Raw genomic sequence first — 11,879 nt, 5'->3', positions numbered from 1 at the left:
CTTACGCCTATTTAACATTTTAAATAAATAAAATTTGGGACTCCTTGTAGTGAACATTTTTCAAATTTTAATAATAGCTAAAATTATATGGAATAGATCCAAAACCATGACCTATTTGGAGAAGGCACAGACCTATTTCTTTACGGCAGATGTACCACTACCAAGAGAACACAGCAATGGGGTGTGCTAATGAATTCATGGAAAGATAGTAAATATCATTTGTTAAAACTATCTAGGGAGCTGATCCCAGGACTTATTAAGATACATACTTTTCCTGTTGTCTACCCCTGTAGCCAGTCAGGAGTGTATTGCTTCTTCCATTTACGAATCTGTATCAAGTAATATTTGGTAGGTCTTTTATACCTCAGTTATGTCTTCAATGTCAGTATCATCAAATTTTTAACAAGATATTGAAAATTGAATTGTAACAAAATCACACATTTCATGTTTTCCTCATTAGTACAAGACCTAGCAATTCCCAATTATTCCTAGTCTTCCAGTTGAGACCAATACTGTGTCACCACTGCCTAATATTTAACTACAATATTGACTTTTCAGTATGTTTCATATACCAATTTTATACTAACTCCGGTGTGATGATAATGTGACTCTGCGAGGTCGGCAAACTTTTATGTAAGGAAAATATATAAATATTTTACTCTTTGTAGGCCATACTGTTTCTCTTACTGCTCTTCCAGTATGTCCTTATTGGGTCAAAAGTACCTAAATATGAGTGTCGCTGCATTCCAGTTACACTTCACTTAAAAACAGACAGTAGGTTGCATTTGGCTCCTGTTCTGTAGGTGGCAGACTCCTGATGTACACAAAGGAATTAAGAGCACTAGAAGTAGTAACTATATGAGTAAATAAAAACTGTATTTCCTATTTTTAAACCCCTTTAAAATACAGTGGACTGTTTAAGAAACTAATAGTGTAGTATATATGTGTACGGTATGTGTAAATGAAACCTATACTAATGGTAGCACAGGGCAGGAGTGGAGAAATGGAAGTCCTTGTGGAAAGGAAATGTCGGATGCTCTGTATGAAGAAGTATAAACGCATGTGAAGGTATACTGTGGTCATCTGTGTAGGATAACCCCTAAAGCAAATGCACAAAAAATAATTACAGGTAACACCACTGAACCAAAGGAAAGGATTTGAAACAAAATCATCTGTAAAAATTGAGTTACATCAAAGAAGACAGAAAGAGAGGGAATAGGGCAAAGGAGACATTATAAAAGTAATAGCAAGATAATGTAAATCTATATAATAATACCTGTAAAAGGAAATAGTCTAAAGGCTCCATTGAAAAGCAAAAATTGTTACTAATTTTTTTTTAGTTTTATTTATTTTGAGAGAGAGAGAAGGAGAGAGAGAAACTCAAGCAGACTCCGTGCTGTCATTGTAGGCCCAACATGGGGCTCCATTTCAAGAGCCATGAGGTCATGACCTGAGCTGAAACCAAGAGTCTTAGAACCTATAAACAGATGAGCCAACCAGGCGCCCCTGACAATTAAAGTTTTTAAAAACAGACAATATATTTCCTCCGGGAAATTCACTTCACAAATTAAGGACACAAAGTAAAATCTTGGACAAAAGATAACATAAACGTTACTAAAAATAAAGTAGCTATATTAACTATATTTAAAGAGCAAACAACATGACTGGGAATAATGAAATCTATTTCATAATCATAAAGGGGTACATTTACCAGAATGACACAAGAATCCTAACTAATCCTTTATTTTCACTACACACAAATACACAAATACTCCCCATATCCAAGTCAGACACTAGAATCATGATGGTGGACAACCTTAGTTCACAAACACAAATACAGAAACATTACACACAGATGCAAACGTGTGCATATGCGTAACATGTACTCAAACGCACAGTCATAACCTCACAAACATGCACTCCATAGAAAACTCACACTCATGCACACACATCAAATACAGGCACACACTCACATTTACACACACTCGCCTGCATTCCCACATTCCCAGTCCCATGTATGTAATTACATTCAGAGAGTCTGCATGCACATGTGTGTCTCCACAATGTGCTCACATGTTGGAAGAATACAGGAATCTCCTGATCTTGGATGCCTGATAATGGGGGGCACTTCCCACCTTTCTTCTTCCATCCCCGCAACAACCCCCACATATGATATTTACCACGTGTAGTATCTTAAACTGCTGTGAGCATTGCCATTGCAGGGGCAGACAAATGGAGCAGAGTTGGAAGGTTGCAGGCATGTGATACAGCAGGGTCTAAATGAGGCCAGAGGGAGAGGGTTATAGGCAGTGTGCAGAGAGCATGGGACCATAGTGGAACAGATGCAAAACTCTTCAAAGGCATGTGATGCCACACTACTTGGTAAATACAGATATGTACACAAAAGCAAGGGGGGAAAGGCTAAAATGAACCCTGAAGTATGGGATCAGAGTCAGGGACATCAGTATGCACACGGAGGTAGCTGTAGATAAGTAAATAAAACAACAAAGAGAAAACTATAGATCTGTGTGAGGACAGGTAATTCCAGGTCGGTCTACTCAGACTAAGAGCAAAGACATCCCAGTATCAAGGAGAACACTCAGCACCCACATCTTGGTTTCTAACACTATTCTCTAATAAAAGGCTCCTTGGAGTTGTGGCTGATTCTATGGCAGGAGCAGGGATAATACAAGATGTGCCTGGGGGATCTTATAGTGGCAGAATGTTAAGAGTAAGGAAGTAATAAAAAAAAAATGGGGACATATCAAAGGGCCATAATAGCCAAACCTGAAAGAAATCCTGCCACCTGTCGCCAAATCTCTGATACCAACTGGGTGTCCTTCAATTCAATATAATTCTGACTTTATCTGGTGTTAGTAGAGACCCCACAAGTTAAGGGCAAAGTTGTTCCCGGGAGTGCCCCCACTTCAGACACCAGTCATGAGTCAGGCATTCCCAAACCTCCCACGCATCTCCAGCCAGCTAAAAATTTAAGGTTGCCTCCAAGTCCCTCTGCTTCAATATTTGCTGGGATGACTCACAGAACTCGGAAAGTGCTATATGTATGATAGTCGTCGATAATTAATTAATTTCTATATTGGGACCTAAAAAAATTGTAGGCCACATTAGTGGCCTGACCCACATCACAAATCTAAACCTAAATCAGCCTGCTCTTATGTGAAACATCCAGCAAGGAAACCAAACATACACCAATCACAGTCCTCCAATGCAGCTTCAGGTAGCCGATCTTACCCTGTATTCAGCACCTCCTGGTCTTCCAAGGAAATCCCCGACCTCCTAGCCAAACATGCTCTGTTTCTGCACTGCCTCTTCTAAAAGTCAATCTTGCCCCAAATCCATCAGGAAGAGCACTCCACTCCCTGCATGGGAGGCTCTGTCCTCCCCAAATCAAGGGTTGTCTTCCCTGGAATAAACGACAGCAAACTCGTTACTAAATTGTTTTAGTTTTGTCATTTCACATGTTATTGTAAAGGATAGCAGTAAAGAGCCACATGAAGGCATCCATAGGGCAGGGTTTGGGAGGACTGCCCATACAGTAGCTTTTGTCCCCCACAAAGAAGCTCCCAGGAGCTCCTCCAGGTGTTTAATCAGGGCTTCACTACCTAGACTTGGTTGATTAAATCATTGGCCACATGACTGAAGTCAATCCCCAGTCAGCCTCCTTCCTCTCCCTAGGGGTTGGGCTGCTAAGCGTTTCCATCCAATCACATAGTTGGTCTTTCAGAGGTGTCCAGTCCCCCATTTTGAAGTTCTGTGGGGAACCCTTGCCCAGAGTTGCCTCCTTAGTGTAATAAGGACACTCCTACCACTTAGGAATTCTTAAAGGTTTCTGAAGCTTTGAGCCAGGAACCTGAGACAAAGACCAGGTGAGTGTGTGTGTGTGTGTGTTCATGTTTATTTTTGGGAGAAAGAGTGCATGCACGCACACAAGAGTGGGAGGGGCAGAGAGAGAGGGAGACACAGAATCCGAAGGAGTCTCCAGGCTCTGATCTATCAAAACAGAGCCCAGTGTGGGGCTTGGACCCACAAGCTGTGAGACCATGACCTGAGCTGAAATTGAATGCTTCCCTGATGGAGCCACCCAGGTGCCCCCTGAGTGTACGTTATACCACAGCTTCCAATGACCAAAGCTTGAACAATCTAAGCAACTAAATAATTTGCAGAGCATTGAAGTATAACACAAGGTATAAAATAAGTATAAATGAGTTCATGCTGATATGAGTAACCAATTGAATAAACACATACATGAAGGAGAAGTGACAGCTTCCACACAGAAGAATGGCAGATAATAAATGTGGCTACTTAGCCCTCCAGGATGTGGAGCTTAGTTCAACAGCACACCCCTACCCTCAAGTACCATCGTCCCCCACCGCCCCCTCACTTGACTGTGGGCTGTATTTAGAGTTTCCCAAAGAATAGAGTATGGAAAGGCATGCATGGTAATTTTACAGTGGAGGAGTCTGGTGAACATGACCTTAACTAACTGATCACGATTAACATCATCCAAGGTAACTCGTGTTAATTGCAAGAAACCTCTCAGACTGTATGCCGTGATGAGATGTGATATTCTTCTCAAGAATCCATAAACGCAGTCTATCCAGGAGAACAACTTCAGGGGCACTTGGGTGGCTCAGCTGGTCGAGCGACTGACTCTTGATTTCAGCTCAGGTCATGATCTCACAGTTAGTGGGATCAAGCTCCAGGTCAGGCTCTGCGCTGACCGCGTGGAGCCTGCTTGGGATTCTTTCTTTCCCTCTTTCTGCCCCCCTGTCCTCCCTATCAAATAAATAAACTTAAGGAAAAGAAAAAGAAAACTTCTGAGAAATTCAACTTTAGAGGCATTCTAAAATGTGAGGGACCAGTATACCTCAAACCTGTCATGAAAAACAAGGAAAGTGTGAGAACGTGCTCCACTGAGCAGAGGAGACTGGGGAGACAGGACAGCTACATATAATGTAAAATCTTGGATGGATCCTGATCAGAAAAATGACTGTGTTAAAACCATTGAAATGTAAATAAAGTCTGGAGTTATTTAACTATGACATAGTGATGTAGGTTCCCTAGTTGTGAAAATGAACTATGGTAAGGTTAAGGTGGTAGCATTGGGGGTTCTGGGTGAGAGATATTTTGGAACTCACAGTGTTATATTTACAAATTTTCTGCAAATCTAAGTTATTCCAAACTAAAATGTTTACTTTGAAAAACTTGCAAATGTTTATGACTTAATAACAGTGAATTATGTTAACCTCTTCTTTTTAAGTGTTTTAAATCTTTATTTTTGAGAGTGAGAGAGACAGAGTGTGAGCAGGGGAGGAACACAGTGAGGGTGGACACAGAATCTGAAGCAGTCTCCAGGCTGTAAGCTGTCAGCACAGAGCCTGACACGGGGCTTGAACTCATGAACTGCGAGTTCATAACCTGAGCCAAAGATGGACACCCAACTGCGTGAGCCACCTAGGCACCCATAAAATCTTTGTTTTTTTTAAATTTTCTATTTTTATGTAATCTCTACACCCAATATGGGGCTCAAAGTCACCATCCGTAGATTAAGAGATGCATACTCTACTGACTGAGCCAGCCAGGTGCCCATAAAATAGTTCTATGTTTCAGTTAATATCTTTTTTTTTCCTTTCAATGGTGTCTATTGCCTTGGTGGTGATTTCAAAAGCGATACTATCCCTTTTTAAACAAAATATGTTCATATACTCCAGCTTCAAACTGCTACTCGTCTCCTGCACCAAGCCTGATGAAATGGTCCTCCATAACCTCAAGTTGGAAAAGCAGAAGTCCATCTTGAAATCTCTTTCTCACCACCACAGCCAACTGCCATCAAGATTTAACACAGAACAGTCTACCTTGTAAACATCTCAAAAGTCATTCAGTCTTTTCCCACACACGCAATCTGTTTACTGGCTGCACCTGCACCCTTTCTAAAATTCAGCTGACACGTCTTCCTATGTTCCTCTTTGTCGCCCACAGTTTACTCTTCAAATATTGACCAGAAAATATTTTCATGCACTCATCTTGCCCCATAAGCATATTTCAAACATCCACAATTTCTCTTAGATATGAGGCATAACATTCATTGCATAGCCTCCAAAGCCAGCAGTAAGTAAACCTGGTTTTCCCTCCACCCTCACCCCAGGCCATGTGCATCATAAATCAGGATTTACAATTGCAATCTCAGGTATATCTTGGGAAAATTTAATATTTCAATTTGAAAATTACACATTCAGTGGTATTGCCAGTATGTTCACATTATTTCAGGACTGTTTTCTGGAATCTTAACTTCTCCACTGTTACCATTTAAAAAAATACAACTATTGGGGCGCCTGGGTGGCTCAGTCAGTTGAGCATCCAATTTCAGCTCAGGTCATGATCTCACAGCTTGTGAATTCGAGCCCCGTATCAGGCTCTGTGCTGACAGCTTGGAGCCTGGAGCCTGCAGCCTGCTTCAGATTCTGTGCCTCCCTCTCTCTCTGCCCCAACCCACTCGCATTCTGTCTCTCTCTCAAAAATAAACATCAAAAAAATTTTAAATAAAAAAAACAACTATATAAATATACACATATTAAATACAGATGATTTCATGTACCATGCTCTTTAGTATTTCATATTAAGCTGATGTCAGTGTCTCACTCACCCATCTCTCTGCAATGAAACTGGCTCATTATGGTTCTTAACATTCCTTGAGGTCTCACTGCATCAGTGACTGAACAGGTGGAAGACGATTCATATATCCCTGATGAGATGAGGGAATTATGTATTTCTTCCACAGGAGACACAGTACAGTCTGAATATGCTGGGGTCATGATTCATGAGAACAAAAGGGCTAATACTTGGAAAACACGCAGTGATTAGTAAAGTGACATTCACCAGCCACCAACTAGAATTATCAAAGGGAGCCAAGTAAACATAAATGATGGACACAACGGCATTAAACGATACAAAGGTGGTCACCAAAACAAGGATGCTTTGGTGGCTCTGATCTCAGGGGAGGTCTGGGGGAGAGATTGTCCCTATGGATGCTTTGGACCCTCTGCTTGTGACTGTGAAGGAGAAAAACCATGGAGCTGCTGGCCAACGTCATGTGTCCCAAACACAAAATGTCAAGGAAAGATGTCATTGCTGCCTATAATCAGCCTGTGATCTTGTCTCTACACTGTGAAGCACGACAATATCCCAAACACTTTTTTTGGTAATAGTTTTGTTGTTTCATTTACAGTCATATAAATGGGAAAAAACTTATTTGCTAGCATGTGGAACACCCTGCACAGGATACTTGAGGGGCCAATGTACTTTGGAGCTTTCACTTTAAGCTCTGCCCACCTGGAGTTCCCAGGGCTGATGGTGATGGCCTGGAAGACAGTCAAGGGCAGGTGGAACAAAGGGACATACCTCCGGCCACTCTGTGAACATATAAAAGAACGTAGCATCCATAATAAATGGTGAAATGTTTCAGCCCTAGCGCTGCCATCGTCTCTGGGATTCCTCTAGAGAGAATGGGCAAGGAGTTGGCTACACTCAGGTGCCTGAGAACCAACTTTGTGGATCTTGGCTTGCATCCCCTGAAGCAAAGGGACATCTAATGATAGAAGAGTGAGAAACTGCCCAGGATTCCAATGACTATGTGGAATAGGAAGATCGCTACTATATTCAAATCTACCGAGGCCATTCTGTCATTGTCCAGAACTCACACATAGAGGATTCTGCATGAAAATAATGAGTTTTGGGCTACACTTTCATGGAAAATAAAATCTTCACTTACCTCTCCCTTTCCCTGAGAGTGAACATCTAAACTCTATTGTCTTTTGTTAAGAGATGTCCAAAGTTACATGTGTGTCTTTTTATAGCACTTACAATGTGTGGGTCACTGTTATTACTGCTTTCCCTATTGCAACTTATATAATATTCACAACCCTATGAGTTAGGAACTAACATTACTCTCATTCTATAGACGAGGAGAATTTAGCCATGGGAAGTTAAGTGACTCATGTAAATAGCAGAGGAATCACGATTTGAACCTTGGTTGCCTAGTTGCAGTGACATGAATGTTTGCTACGGTACTATACTATGCTAGGAACCTCGTTATGGATACACGTGCGCACACACACACACACACACACACCTTCTCATATTTTAAATTTATTTTACTTACTAAACCTGGTTTGATCATTTCCCACTTTCGTTTAAGTATTCTTTATAACCAATATAACTATGGAGTGAAAATTCAAAGGTATTAATAAAGTATTCATGCACTGAGTAATTTTATTGAGCCAATCTGATTTATTTAATGTAGACAACTGTTAGGATGGCAGCTGAACTCATTTCATTTTTTGCCTGGACCAAAAGGACAATGGCATCTGTAACAGAAATTATGGGGCAGAACTGCACTGTGTGCTAACATATGGGACATGAAACATCACATAGTGATAAAGCATATTAGGGCAGAAAATATTAATCCTCTTTAAAGATCACATCACTGTATGTTATTTTATAAAAAAAAAAACCTGAAACTTGAATTGATATTTGATTTCAAAAAGCTATTTAAATACAGCATAAACCTGCCAAATGGAATTTGAGGGCTTGGAATCTTGGGCATTTAATAAATTGAAAAGCAAGAAAGGTGAATCATGAGCTGGGAATACTACTGAAATGATTTTAAACCAGAGGAAATATAAGTTAAAAATTTTTTCCTGATGAGATTTTATTTTTAAACTAATTTATTAATTTAAATTAAAATACAAAAATAAATTCCTTAATTTTTTGCTCTTTGAAACCATCGGTTACAATGTTAACTTTTTCATAAAGGACCTTTCCTAATTTCATGAAGAAGATTATCTCACAGATCAAGAGACTACAGAGATTTGCAGTAGAGACACATTTACCGTCTCCATTAAGCACATCACACTCAAGTTACAGAAGAACACATTTCAGCAATTCCCATTCAGTCATGCTATTCGTGCTGTGAACCAGGTATTTTAATTAGTTCCATCACACTCATTATCACACACACATGCCTTTAGAGAAATCACATTATTGCTCCTGAAAATGTCTCTGTGACTCTTGCTCACGTTATTGAATGGCAGATTAATTTTGAAATTATAATCTTTTTGTTTAAAAATTTTTTAAATGTTTATTTATTTTAGAGACAGATAGAACACAGTTGGACCTTTCCCAACTAGACAAACTCTTTGTCTTGCTCATAGACGGACACTAGAGATATTCCACTAAGGCCAGAAAACCACACTAAAAAACGTACATGGTCACCTGTTCTATTAATTTGTCATTGTATTGGGGGGTTAGCCAGGGCCATTTAAAATGGCATAAGAATTAGAAACAAAGATGCAGAACTATGTTTGTATATGATTCAAGTATACGTCCCAAAACACAAAGGAAATGATAGAAAGTCCAGTATTAAAAATAATTCAGTAAGCTAATAGGACATAATACTGACATACAAAAACAATAGCCTTTTTGTACATAGGCTAGTATTTTTTATTTTTTTATTAAAAACATTTTTTAATGTTTATTTATTTTTGAGAGAGAGAGCGAGAGAGAGGTAGATTGAGAGGGAGACACAGAATCCGAAGCAGGCTCCAGGCTCCAAGTTTTCAACACAGAGCCCAATGCGGGGCTTGAACCTACAAACTGTGAGATCATGACCTGAGCCCAAGATGGACGCTTAACCGACTGAGCCAACCAGGCCCCCATGTACACAGGATATGTTTATACAATAGCCTAGGTGCAATAAAGACACATTTATGAGTTATTAAGAAGGCCTGCAATTACAAAAGTGTAACATAAGATGAAATAGGGGCACATGGGTGGCTCAATTGGTTAAGCATCCGACTCTTCATTTCATCTCAGGTTGTAATCCCAGGGTCATGGGATCAAGCCTCCTGTCTGGTGCTGCACTGAGCGTGGAGCTCGCTTGGGATTCTCTCTCTCTCTCTCTCTCTCTCTCTCTCTCTCTCTCTCCCTCTCTCTCTCTCTCTCTCTTCCTCTCTCCCTCTCTCTCCACCTGCCTCTATCCCCCACTCTCTCTCTAAAATAAACAAATAAATAAATAGCTTTAAAAAATAAATGAAATAAACTAGCCGGTAATGAAACTAGCAAAAATGTGTAAAGCCTATATGGGGGAAAAATTAAACATTCATGAAAAATATGAAAGTAGAAATAAATGAATATAAATTCATGTCATGTTCTTGGGTAGAAGAAGTCAATGTTATAAAAAGGTCAATTCTCCTTAACCTAATTTATGAATTTAATTTGATCCTGATATAGTTTTTTAAATGTATTGACATAGTTTTTCGAACTAGCAATGTTACTGCAAAAATCTTACAGAATAATGAACAAATAAAAATATTCACAAAAACTTAAAAAAATCAGTATGGATATCCTTATGAGATGTTTATTTATAAACAGATTATGAGATCAGTGAAGCTAAAAATTCAGAAGTATGCCAAAGTGCATAAGAAAAGTTAATAACCAGCATAAACTAAAGTGGGGGATAACATCATTAATGCTTGGTATTTGGGAAATGGGAATTCCTATCAAAATGACAATAAATGTTCTTTTTTGTTTTTTTAAATTTTTTCTTAAGTTCATTTATTTTTGAGGGAGAGGCAGAGGCAGTGTGTGAGCAGGGGAGGATCAGAGAGAGAGGGAGACACAGAATCCAAAGCAGGATCCAGTCTCCGAGCTGTCAGTACAGATCCCAACACACGGCTCAAACCCAGAAACCATGAGATCATGACCTGAGCCAATGTTGGACGCTTAACCAACTGAGCCACCCAGGTGCCCCGACAATAAATGTTTTTATCCTGCACATCCTACAGCGGGATAAAGGTCAAACAAAAGAGAAGTCTATATGGTAAAAAATAATTAAAAATGATTAAATACCTTCCTAAGACCTGCTTCTCAAGCACCTGACTGTAGCCACCCTCTGGCTCATCATCATTAAAGACGTTGCTCAGCAACACTTTTGGCTTGAAAAATATCTTCGTTGAGTTTTGATGCATATTTGTTTTGTATGTTCCGAGTGGCCACTGGTGTATCCATTGGCATCACCTGCTTCTTGAGTGTCTTCCAGGACATCACGATTGGCCCCAGGAACTCCAAGACGATAGAACTTAAAATAAAAGCTCTGCGCACCTCTCTAACAATCAGCTGCTGGATCCTCACTGTGGGGGTAAATACCACTTTCTCTCTTCTTGTGACTGACAATGAACAGTGGAAACATCACAAAGAAATTTGACCAGGAGGTGCTGAATAACAAGATCACCCAATCACCATTTGCCCTACTTTTAACCTTCCTTCCTGTGGGCCATTAGGGATTCATGACCTGGACCAGCATCTCCATAGTTTTCCACGTCTTAAGATACAAGCAGTGGGTCCAGCACATTCACAGGAACATCTCCAGAATTTCCCCAGAGGTGAGGGCTACCCAAGGCATCCTTGTCTTGATAAGCACCTTTGTATCGTTTTAAGCTCTCTCTTCCACCTTTTCATTTCATTTGGCTCTTTCTGAAAATCCCAGTTGGTGGGTGCAGAACCCCTCTACCCTAATTACTCCATGGTTTTTTTTTTTTAACAATCAGCCCTTCTGTTCTCTGGAGCCCTGACCTTATTGTGTCCAGGGTCCCCTCTGAATGCTACAGAAGGCATACACAACTCTCTAAAATGACAAGATACCTATAAACTATTGTAAACTGTTAAAGAATGTGTAGTCATGTGTTCATTCACTCCTTGCAGAGATTTAAGCACTGGAGGGGGCAGTCACTCAATAGAGAGGGTGTGAAAAACAAATCCAGCCAGCACCACCTTCAGGATTTCCACAGGAAAACAGAAGAGGA

The 11,879-nt window shown here is 40.0% G+C and overlaps 2 protein-coding genes and 1 pseudogene across 2 annotated transcripts in view; 1 reads left to right on the top strand and 2 right to left on the bottom strand.

The window, feature by feature from the left end:
• LOC106972991 (zinc finger protein 677-like) overlaps nucleotides 1-11,879 on the top strand; it is a 433,591-nt gene that overhangs the window by 17,843 nt on the left and 403,869 nt on the right. The gene's annotated exons all lie outside the window — the stretch shown is intronic.
• Nucleotides 1-11,879, bottom strand: part of LOC106974915 (zinc finger protein 677-like) — a 153,086-nt gene that overhangs the window by 73,129 nt on the left and 68,078 nt on the right. The gene's annotated exons all lie outside the window — the stretch shown is intronic.
• On the bottom strand, nucleotides 6,336-9,529 carry LOC106974906 (vomeronasal type-1 receptor 2-like; annotated as a pseudogene).

Source organism: Acinonyx jubatus, chromosome E2, assembly GCF_027475565.1.
Source record: "Acinonyx jubatus isolate Ajub_Pintada_27869175 chromosome E2, VMU_Ajub_asm_v1.0, whole genome shotgun sequence".
NCBI classification, from domain to species: Eukaryota; Metazoa; Chordata; class Mammalia; order Carnivora; family Felidae; genus Acinonyx; species Acinonyx jubatus.
This window is presented reverse-complemented; position numbering and strand designations above follow the sequence as displayed.